The sequence below is a fragment of the Pristiophorus japonicus genome, chromosome 2 (assembly GCF_044704955.1).
Source record: "Pristiophorus japonicus isolate sPriJap1 chromosome 2, sPriJap1.hap1, whole genome shotgun sequence".
In the NCBI taxonomy this organism is placed as follows: domain Eukaryota; kingdom Metazoa; phylum Chordata; class Chondrichthyes; family Pristiophoridae; genus Pristiophorus; species Pristiophorus japonicus.
Genome location: NC_091978.1, coordinates 347,683,630 through 347,694,561, shown reverse-complemented (window position 1 = coordinate 347,694,561; position 10,932 = coordinate 347,683,630).

Below are 10,932 nucleotides of genomic sequence, written 5' to 3'. Positions count from 1 at the left end.
CTATGCTACCATACCCTCTGGGGTTGATTAGCCTGAGACTGATGTCTCTCAGGACGGCCTTCCCTCCCAGACCATCACACAAGTGGCTCGTTGGAGGAAACCATCATCATCATAGGCAGTCCCTCGGAATCGAGGAAGACTTGCTTCCACTCCTAAAGTGAGTTCTTTGGTGGCTGAACCGTCCAATACGGGAGCCACGGACCCTGTCACAGGTGGGACAGACATTGGGTTACTCAGGCACATGCTCCAGAGATGCAGGCAGCAGGACCTTCCATCCAGCAACAAGTTAGAAGAAAAGGACTACTGCAGTCCCAGAATCCTTTAGTTGACAATAAACAGCCAACCATCTCTCATGGTACAGACCCTCAGATTGCACTTTGAATCGCTAGAATAGGAGAAAAAAATGGCAGGTATCGACATGCTGGGGAAGCACGGTGTGAGGAGAATGTATTGCTTATTTTCACTTGTACACTTTGTTACTCGCGGAGGTTGGTGTCATAAGGCCGCACTTATCTCATGCTGATAATGCCAAGAGTAAAGAGGATTGATGTGCTGTCGTATTCTAGGATAGGTACTGAACTGAAGGATTGGTCCCTTATTTGAAGGTAGGAGCAAAGGAGTTAAGGTCGTGGTGACAAAGGTGGATTGTGATAAACTGAAGTGATCGCTTGTACACAAATGCCCTTTGCAGCAGTCACTGGGGATGTTTCTGAGTTAAGGTCATTGCGATGTTCTCCTCCATGTTCTTCTTCTGCCTCCTCAGCAAACTATCAACCTTTCGAGACAGTGAAGTTGTGCAGGAAACAGCAGGCTATAACTTTGTGGGACACGAGCTGCAACATAATGCGGAACTCCTCGTAACCTGTCACGGCAGCAAAAGCATCCTTTTAGTATCCAGATGGTCCTCTCAATGACCATTCTCGTAGAAGCATGTGCCTTGTTAGAGAGATCCCCTGCTCACTCTGAGCGGTGCCATTGTCCATTGGAACAGGGGGAAGGCCTTGTTCTCACAAGCCATCCGTTGACTTCATTTTCTCCCTTGAAGAGGTCATGGAGAGCCGAATTGTGAAGGATGAGTGCATTGCGGCAACATCCAGTATATCTCACGTTGACACATAGGCCTCAATTCTAACATCCCTTGCCTGGTCAAAATAAACAGGCGCGGGACGGAGCGAGGGGCAGTTAACATCGAGTGGGGAACTTACCCACTCCTTTCCTGCCCTGATCTGAGCAACTACAATTTTAAATTGCAGGCGGCAAGGCCACCCGCCCCAAGCTGGGTAGGGCTCCGACGATGTAATCGGGGACCCAATCTGCGATTTAAACCCGAGGTCTTAACGGTCGAGCTGTGGTGGCTTTCCCACCAGGCCAAACCTGCCCGGAGCTGGATTGAGGTTTCTTTTTAAAGTTTTCTTGCGGGATAGGAGAAGCTGGAATGCTCCTCTGGGCCCTACATGGCTGCGGCCTCCCGCTGCCCGGATTCCTGCTCCCGCCGGCAGTAATTCCCGCCAGGCTGGGGCGGGAGTCGGAGCCTGAATATATATATAAATGGGGCCCAGGAGTCAACGCTCCTGGGAAGCTCCTGGAGACGCTTTACTATGTTAAAGGTGCGATATAAATGCAAGTTGAAATTGATATTGCAGAGATCCCCTGGGGCTGCCTGAAATGAGCCTGTGCTATAAAAGTTGGGTGCAGTTGCCCCTCTCATAGCCACAAAGAGAGCCATGTGGGCAGATGAGGGTGGCTGCAAGTCGTCATGCAGTAGATGCCCGTGCTGCCCTGTGCCTCTTTTGTGACGTGTACTTTTCTACACATCTTCGCACTAGGCCCTAATATCACCTGTGCTGCCTGTATATTCTTGAGGGGGGAGGTAATATCTGCTGGACTCCATGCCCTTTACATGATGTCCGACTGTCCTTCTTGGCCCCATCCTGTGCCACCTGCCTGTCCCCCACTCCACTCTGTGCAGTCACAATGCGCAAAAAACAAATTGCTCATTCCCAGTTGCAGTATCCAAATTCCTCCAGCTCAGACATCCTCACCTCTGCCCGTCTCAGCTGATCCTGGCAACTGCCGCACTTTGCATCTCTCATTCTAACTCACTCTTTGTGCATTGCGAGCGTAAAACCAGGGAATTCAAGGCTGCAGAGCCCAAGGACTGCATTAGCATATATTAGCATTATTATAATGAGCTGGCTGCTGACAGGTGGATCACAGGAAGGCCCAAATCCTGTTTGGAAATTCAAGAGGGGGGTGATTTTACAGTGGAAAATCAGAGAAAATGGCTTCCGCCCGGACAAATGCCCCAACTTTCCATGGGAAAACTGCCAAAACTGGCGTGGAATTTCCTAAATGTTTGCAATTATTACACTATTCTTTTTTTTAAATCCATTTACGCCATTTCTTCCTCCTTCTTCTGTAACCGGTGATCCAGTAATTAGCTTAGTCAGCACAGACTAGGCATTCCCATCATCTGTCTGGCTTAGTGTCACAACATGGTGTGATTTTGTTGACTGAGCCCCTCACAGCATGCAACTAAACCCATTTCTTATACAACACACGCACTGAAACATGCTTGTGAATTTTCTAAATGTAATACTTCAGTTGTGACAGAATATGCATTTCATATTAAAACACTGCAATTAAATGAATTCACTTTTCAAAGAGCAATGGTATATATGTATATTACCATCCAGTTATTTGTGTACATCAGTTAATAAGGTTGCTTTATTAAACTAATTTAACAAGTTGCAAATCGCTAGCATCCCCACCCCCTTACTCCCCCCGCCAAAGTGATGACATGGGTCCCCATTATCACCCCACCCTTGCTGTGTAAACACGTGTAAAGGTACCTTCTCATTCTCCAGGTCCAACATCTTCTGATGCAGAGCAGTCTCTGTGCCTTCAATTTGTTTCAGCCACTGTATTTTTCAAGAAAGCACATCAGAGGAGATAAGTCAGTACACAGGTGGCGTTAAGCGTGATGGACATAATTAGCTCAAAGGTCAAAAAAATCCAAACCACATGACAGACATTTTAACGGAAGTTAACTGTTCCAGGCACTGGTCTTTTATTTTGTTCATAGCTTGTGGTTGTTTCGCTTTCACAGTATAAAGCCTTCCTTGCAGGAAATTATAGTTCAAGTGTATTCTTGGAAACACTTAACATAACACAGACCATAACACAATACATTTTTTAAATAGATATATATAAAAATGGTGTGTAGTCGTTCGAAGGGCATGATCTTCACGAAAAATGTTTGGCAGGACTTATTTTCTTTGGGGAAGATGATGAGTCAGGCATTTCTCTCCGGCCCCCCACCAAATACTGCAGCCAACACAATTTGTAACACTGCATCATGTTCGTAAACAAATGAAGAAAGCATTACCAACATTTTTATTTATCATGTAGGCATCAAATGAAAGGTAAGTCTGTCAAGGAATATGACCAGCAGTTCACTCTCTGTGTTTCATGACTTGGTAGGCAAGGGTATTAAGGCATATGGAACCAAGGCAGGTAAATGGAGTTACGATTCAGATCAGCCATGATCTAATTGAATAATGCAACAGGCTCGAGGGGCTGAACAGCCAATTCCTGTTCCTATAACTGTCCTCTTTGTGAACACCAGTTAGAAGCAGGATGTTTTTTGCATTATTTTATTATAAAATGGTTTTTCCATAGTGCATGTCAACAATTTTGATGCACCGTCTTCATGGAAATGTATTTTGGGCAGCTTTTTTTTCATTGCAGCAAGGAGACGGCATAAACCACGTCATCCAATGAGACCACACATATGTGACATATTACTGCACTGATGCACACTAATGCATCGCCCCATGTACTTGTTTACAAATGATAATAGGTTTGCGATAAAAAATATGTTTTCATGAAGTCTGAACCCTTTAAATAGGTAGTCAGAAAGAAAACAGTGTGCTGAGCTGCAAGCAAGCCAATTTGATCGGGCCAATTTTAACCCTGCCTACCTTGCAGAAAGCAGATGGGAAGGCATTTAAAATCCACAGGAGATTTACCTATCTCCGCCCTGGTCCCTTCTTGCAGTCTTCTGTTTTAACCTGCTCTTCTGAGCAAGTCGCAAGGACACCTGGCGGAAACCGCTGGGGTCCTTCTTTAAATCTGCAGATCGGGCTCCGATGATGTCACTGGGGTCCAACTGCTATTTTAACCAGTGGCCCGAGCGGTGAAATTGTTGTGGTAATCCCACCAGGTGAAGCTAGCGGGAAGAAGAGTCGGGGTCAGAAGGGACCCCAAAAGGGTAAGTGTTTAAACTGCTTTCGAACTTTCCTTGTCAGGCCAGGAGCTCGAGTGATCATCTGCAACCCATGGGATAGCCTTGCCCCTCTATTTCGGGTTGCCCTCCTTCCCAATCGCGAGACCCTCCCAAAGTTCCCTCCCCGTGATTTGCCCGAGTGTCAGGACTGTTCCTTGGGTCCAAAGCTGGGGGCTTTATGCTGTCCAGTATTCCATGCCTGCCCACTGGCCAGTTGTCACTTCTCACCGGTTTTGGGTGGGCAACCGACCCGGGGAGTATGGAAGTGAGGCTCGGGAGTTAAAATAGCCTGGGCCTCACGCTGCCAAGGTCAGAGGGGTTTGCTGCCCGCCTCAGCTCCAACCTGCCTGATTCCCACCCAGAGTTAAAATCGTGGCTTACATATTGTGAGACTGGCCTGTAGATATGAGAAAACAGTTCATCACACAGAATAGGCACTTTATAATGAGAGAGACCAGAACAAATGACTTCAATCTAACAGATTTTACAATTTTTATTTGGTGGCCAGGTGAATTGAACATTTGATTCCTTTTGCTTCCATGGATAGCAGTAAACACACTCCCACAGCACAACAACATGATGGAGCTACCCTCATGTTGCATTGTTGGGCTGCATCATGTTCCAGTGAGAATCCCCAGATCTCAGCGTTAAAAAGCAAACTTTAACAGGAAAATACAGTTTTAGATTAGTTGTAAACTCCATCTTGGCTTAATGTTTCGTTATGATATTTAGCAACAAAATGGCACTCATTGCATCACAGATTGAAATAGCTCTCAAATTTGAAGGTTTAATCATGGCCACTTCTGCGAAACCAAACAATTATGAAGAAGAAGTCTGACCTTATCTTTAGAATTAACACCTTGGCCAAGATTTTCCTCTGGTATACTGTCCCAACTCAGACCCTAAAGCAGCAGAAACGCTAGGGAAACTGGGTAATAAGGCCTAAGCACTGCATATCCATGGCAACTTTTTTTTTTTCCTCCTACCCTAGCTGGGAAAACTGCTGGCTGCTTCTTCACTACTACCTGTCCGATTCCTCTCCCTTCCACCACTAATCCCAAGGACCATCAGGATTCTGGGGCAACTGCTAAAGACCCATTGTTGCCCCTTTTGGAGGGAGAGACTTCACCCACCCCTCAGGTATGATCCACTTACCAACTCTGAGACCTATAAAGAAATCTGTTCTTCAGGGGTTCTTCCACCTCCTTTAAATGGCCTCCTCTTTTTCTGCTGCAGCACCACCATTGCGTGTTCTGGCCCCCGGCAGTGGTGGGAACCCTGTGGCGGGTTTGCTGCAAGGAGCTTGTCCTGCATTGGTAATGAGCCCCAAGCCAGGGAGATGGTTTGGATGCCATAGCAGGTTCAGTGCCATGAGTAGAAGGCCTGCCCCACGCCTCCTCCAGTGGAAGGAGGGAAATCCAGCTCCATTCCTCTCTTTTTTTCCCCCTTGTTTCTCATGGGAGAGTTGTGGCTGACCAGATATTGAAACAGACTGTGGGAAGGAGCCCAATTAAAATATAGAACTCCCATTCCCAATTGAGAAGGTCGCATTTGAACAAGAAACAAATGGGTGACTATTTGCTTTTTCCATAATTAACCACCCCAAAAAATTACATTCTCACAAATTGCAAAGCTACACATTCCTGCAATTTCATTCATTATGGAGCAAAGTTGTCATTCTCCTGTTTTTTGTTTAAAGAGGGATTTCACCTCTTCTCCTCTCAGTGACCTCCACGACAGAATGTCAGGTGTGGATAAGATCAAGCTCTCCAAGACCAACCAGCATTCACTGTGCAAGCTCACACATATGATGATAGGTACTTGGGCGAGGTACGAGAGACCCGCTGACTTCCTTTCATAACACGGACATCAGACCCCTTATTAAAGCTCAGTGGACAAATTCACTAGGCTTGTCACAAGCCATATAGATCAGGAGGGTGTAGGTTTAGTCTCTGGTCTGTGACGAGATAGGTGATCTCAGCCATAGTGGCAGTGGACCATTACGATTAACCTCAGTGACCCAGTAGTAGGAAGAGAGGGGGGAAAAAAAAATCAGGCCTCATCCCTGATTACTACTGGAAAGTTAGAAAGAACAATGAACCTCTATTTATATAGCGTCTTTCACAACCACTAGTTATCCCAAAGCACTTTACAACCAATTAAGTACTTTTGAAGTGTAGCCATCGTTGTAGGAAACATGGCAGCCAATTTGTGCATAGCACAAAGAGCAATGTGATAAGGACCAGATCATCTGTTTTAGTGATGTTGGGTGAGGGATATATATTGGCCAGGACTCCCGCGAAAATGCCCCTGCTCTTCTTCGAAATGGTGCCATGGGATCTATTACATCCAAGAGGGCAGATAGGACCTCCGTTAATGTATCGTCCGAAGGACAGCACCTCTGACAGTGCAGCACTCCCTCAGCACTGCACTGAAGTGTCAGCCTAGATTATGCGCACAAATCTCTGGAGTGGGGCTTAAACCCACAACCTTCTGACTCAAAAGCAGGAATGCTACCCACTAAGCCACAGCCGAGATGCATGAACAGGAGCTGGATGGGCTGTGATGCCCCCCACAGTCAGATAGCCTACCACCGTTAAGTATGTTGGCTCACAAGGACAGACTTGTGAGGTATTGCGGGGACATCCATGGACAGGAGGAGATGGGGAAGAATAGGTTTAAAAAAATAACAAAGTCAGAAATAAACAAAAGGATGCTAAGATACCTAGAATTCTTTGCTGCTGCTCGTTTTCTTTTTTTGAAGAGCGTGATATGGAGAATCCCTCGACAGCGGTTACTGAAATCATTTTTTGCTTTGGACTCATCCATTTTGAGTTTTTGGCTGATTTACAGTTTCCCAGGATTCAAGCAACAAGACTCTGGATGGCTGTGAGGAGGCCTTGATTTCTTTCCCACACTGGATGCTGGAATCTCCAGAGTGGAAGCTAAGTGACTTAGTGTTGCACATCCACATAACGTGAAATAACCGAGATTCCCGGCACTGTAAAATCCACCCAACTTGTGTAACGCAGTGGTAGCTTTATCTTCTGGTTCCTTCCCAGCAATGGCAGAAGGTCTATCCAAGTCAGAAATCAGAAACCACTGGCCTGTACAAGAGGACCGGCAGCGCCAGAATTGTCACCAGAAAGAAATTGTTAGCCAGTGCATTGTTTATATTGCTGCTGCAGCACCTGTATCTCCAAGGGCACCAACAAAAACCATTGCCTCATTTACCTTACCATGCTGTAAGATCAATGCACCGTGGAGACTGTTATTGTTTTTGTTATACAGATGAGGCTGATGTCGCTTGTGTGGGTGGGTGAATGAAACTGCATTATCCACTCGTACTGCTGTGGAGATAGGGTGCCAGAGTGCTATTTATGCTCAACATATGCCTGGCATTTGATTTATTGGTCTCCTGTAGATATTCTACCAACTAAAAAGAGCTGTTTTTCTGTTTACAGTTATATTTCAACAGATTGAGATACTAAGCTTACTACACCACAGATCACAAAGTATTTTCAGCACAGAAACAGGCCATTCAGTCAAACAGGTCTATGCTTGTGTTTGTGTTCTGCTCGAGCCCCCTCCCACCCTTCTTTATCTAACTCCATCAACATCTCCTTCTATTCCTTTCTTCCTCATGTGCTTATCGAGCTTCCCCTTAAATGCATCCATGCTATTCGCCTCAACTACTCCTCGTGGTAGCGATTTCCACATTCAAACCACTTTCTGGGCAAAGAAGTTTCTCTTGAATTCCCATTGTAAAATAAAACGTGGGCAAAAAAACAACAGAAAATTAAAAACACTCCGTACAACAGGATGCACTCAAATTCTGTTGACTTCATGTTTGCATGCCCCTACTATACCAGAGTGTGCAGCTATGAGTGCTTCGGCTGCACAAACACTGCATTATATATGGTGTTAGCGACATCAGGATAACGGCAGAAATGATATTACAATTTGTGGGAGGGGGGGGGAAACTGCTGCCAGTCACAATCAGTCCCTTTACTGGGTGCAGCAATGCTTTGATGGAGCAAAGAAAGACATATACAAAAGCTTCTTCCTACAAAGATCAATCCAGTGGCAAAATGTGCTGAGGTGAGATGACAAATCTCTAGAGAAGATCAATCAACATGAAACGCTGTGTTGTTGTTTTTAAAAGCATGTTGTAAAATCAAAGCAAACCTGCTTGGCAAAAATTCATTTGGGAAATTAGTCCTTTGTAATAATTTCCAAATAATAACAGAAAATGCTGGAAACTCTCATCAGATCAGGCAGCATCTGTGCAGAACCAGAAACAGCCCCGATTTTAACTCCAGGTGGATTCCCCGCTCAGGCCTGAGTTAAAATTACAGTTGGATCTCAATGATGTCATCGGGCTTCAACATGCATATGTAAAGAAGGACCCTGTTGGCTCCAGGCGTGCGTCCTTGCTGCCTGCTCAGGAGAGCAGGTTAAAATTGCAGATGTTGGCAATAATGGCGGCTTTTGGACAGGTAAGAGTCGGGGAAATCTTAACTGCCCAGCCGCGAGGTTTCTGCTGAGCAAGTAGTGTTAAAATGTCCCCCGATCGTTCAGGTCGATGAACCTTCATCAGAACCGTTTTGATGAAAGGTCATCAACCTGAAACGTTAACTGTTTCTCTCTCCACAGAGGCTGCCTGACTTGCTGAATGTTTAGAACATTTTCTGTTTCATTTCAGATGTCCACAATCTAGCAGGTAGTTTGCGTTTGTTCTTTGTTGTACTTAATCAGGTTCTGACTTGTGCATACCTGGGTGCTGGCTTATATTTTGCACTAAGTAGCTGAGCCAGAATTCACTGGGATCATTGGATGGGGAGGGGGAGTTACAAGAGCATTGCAAAGATTTTTAATAACTGGAAACCCTGGGAAAACTACTAACACATTTGATGGTTGCTGAATGCTACTGAAAATCAAATGTATTGGATAAGAGAATTTCTGTCATAATCCCAGGAAATTATTTCATCAGCAAGCACTCTGCAAGGTAACACAATTACAACTTGATAAAACAAAAGCCCATGAGAATGAATATAGAGTTAGAAACTCCCATTATTATAGCAGCAATGTTTACTAGACACCAGTATCCTAATCAGATTATGGCTCTACGGTTGCAGCAAAAGCATCTTCTAATGTGTTCCTGATAATCATAACCATGTCTTATTCATTACAGGAGAAGCTTCAGCCAGCAGGAGGTAGTATGCAAGCAATTTGGGACGTTTAAAATGTAGACAGTACAATTGCAATGAGCCTCGTTATACAATAGGTTAGTGCATGAATGATGTACTGATGTCAACTCAGTTTGCTCAGAAGTTGAGTTTTTAATTTTGGGTAAAGTCAGAGGCTTCTAATTGGGGAAAGATTAGCTGCACAGTAAGAAAAGTAAATGATCAGCTTAATGGCAAAGTTATCGTGCTGCACAGGAGAAAAGGAGGTCGAATAAACTGGATGTCACAAAGAAATTGAATGTCTGGTCCTTGGTTTCTGTAATGTCTGTAGCGCCACACTGAGGATGCCTGTGTTACTGCAACTAGCGCTGTTTAATAAAGAGCAAGTCACCTGACCAGGTCAGAAGATTCTGGAACCTGCAGCCATCTTACAGGTTGTGTGTGGTGTGCTCTCTGAAGATGTGACATTTGGCAAAGAGAATGGGATGTAATCGGATAATACAAAGCTGAAATTTTGGTTGGTGAAGGATTCAGCCAGCTGACAGAGAGACTTTGAGAGCTTCTCTGTTTTTGGAAACAGGTACAAATCCGATGTAAATTACGAGCACACTTGGTTAAACTGCCAGAGTCAAAATGGCTGTCCCTATGGGAGTTATAGGGCATTTGGGGGCATTTCAACGCACCCATGAAAGATTCAGAGTGTATGTGGATTGGCTAGAAATGTTTCTCACTGCAAATAATATCATAAAAATTCCCGGTAATGAAGACAATAACCGAGCGGTGTTAGAACGAAAAAGAGCTATAATTCTTAACTGAGGCCGGGCCCGAGTTGTATGAAATGCTGATAAATTTGCTTGTGCCTAAAAAGCCAAAGGAGACAACGCTGAAACAGGTTCTAACTAAGTTAGAACAACATTACAGCCCCATTCCGTTAGAAATTGCTGAAAGTTATTGTTTCGGAATACGAAATCAGAAGGCCGAAGAAAATATCAGTGAGTACATTGTAGCATTAAAAAAGCTACTCTAATTTCAGAAACTTTCAGAACCGAGCATTGCAAGACCGCTTTGTTTGTGTGATGAAAAATTATGCGATCAGAAGAAAGTTATTGATGACGCCTAACTTGACTTTTGATTTAGCTTGTCAGACAGCTAGATCGATGAGCATGGCCAACCAGTATTCCCAAGAATTTCATACTAATTTCAGTCATCAGACAACCGAGGTGAATCGCCCGCAGGTTCAAAGTAAAAGGCGGTGGGGCCCCAAAGTCTCAGAAACTGGAAATGGGAACACAGCACTGATGTCCTGCTATCGGTGCCTGGGACAACACATTGCTCAAAGTTGTCCATATGTGAAGGCAGAGTGTTTCATCTGCAGGAAAACTGGGCATCTTGTGAAGGCATGCCGACTGAAGGATAAACCAACTTTCAAAGCTATGAGTAGAAATCCCCAGAGAC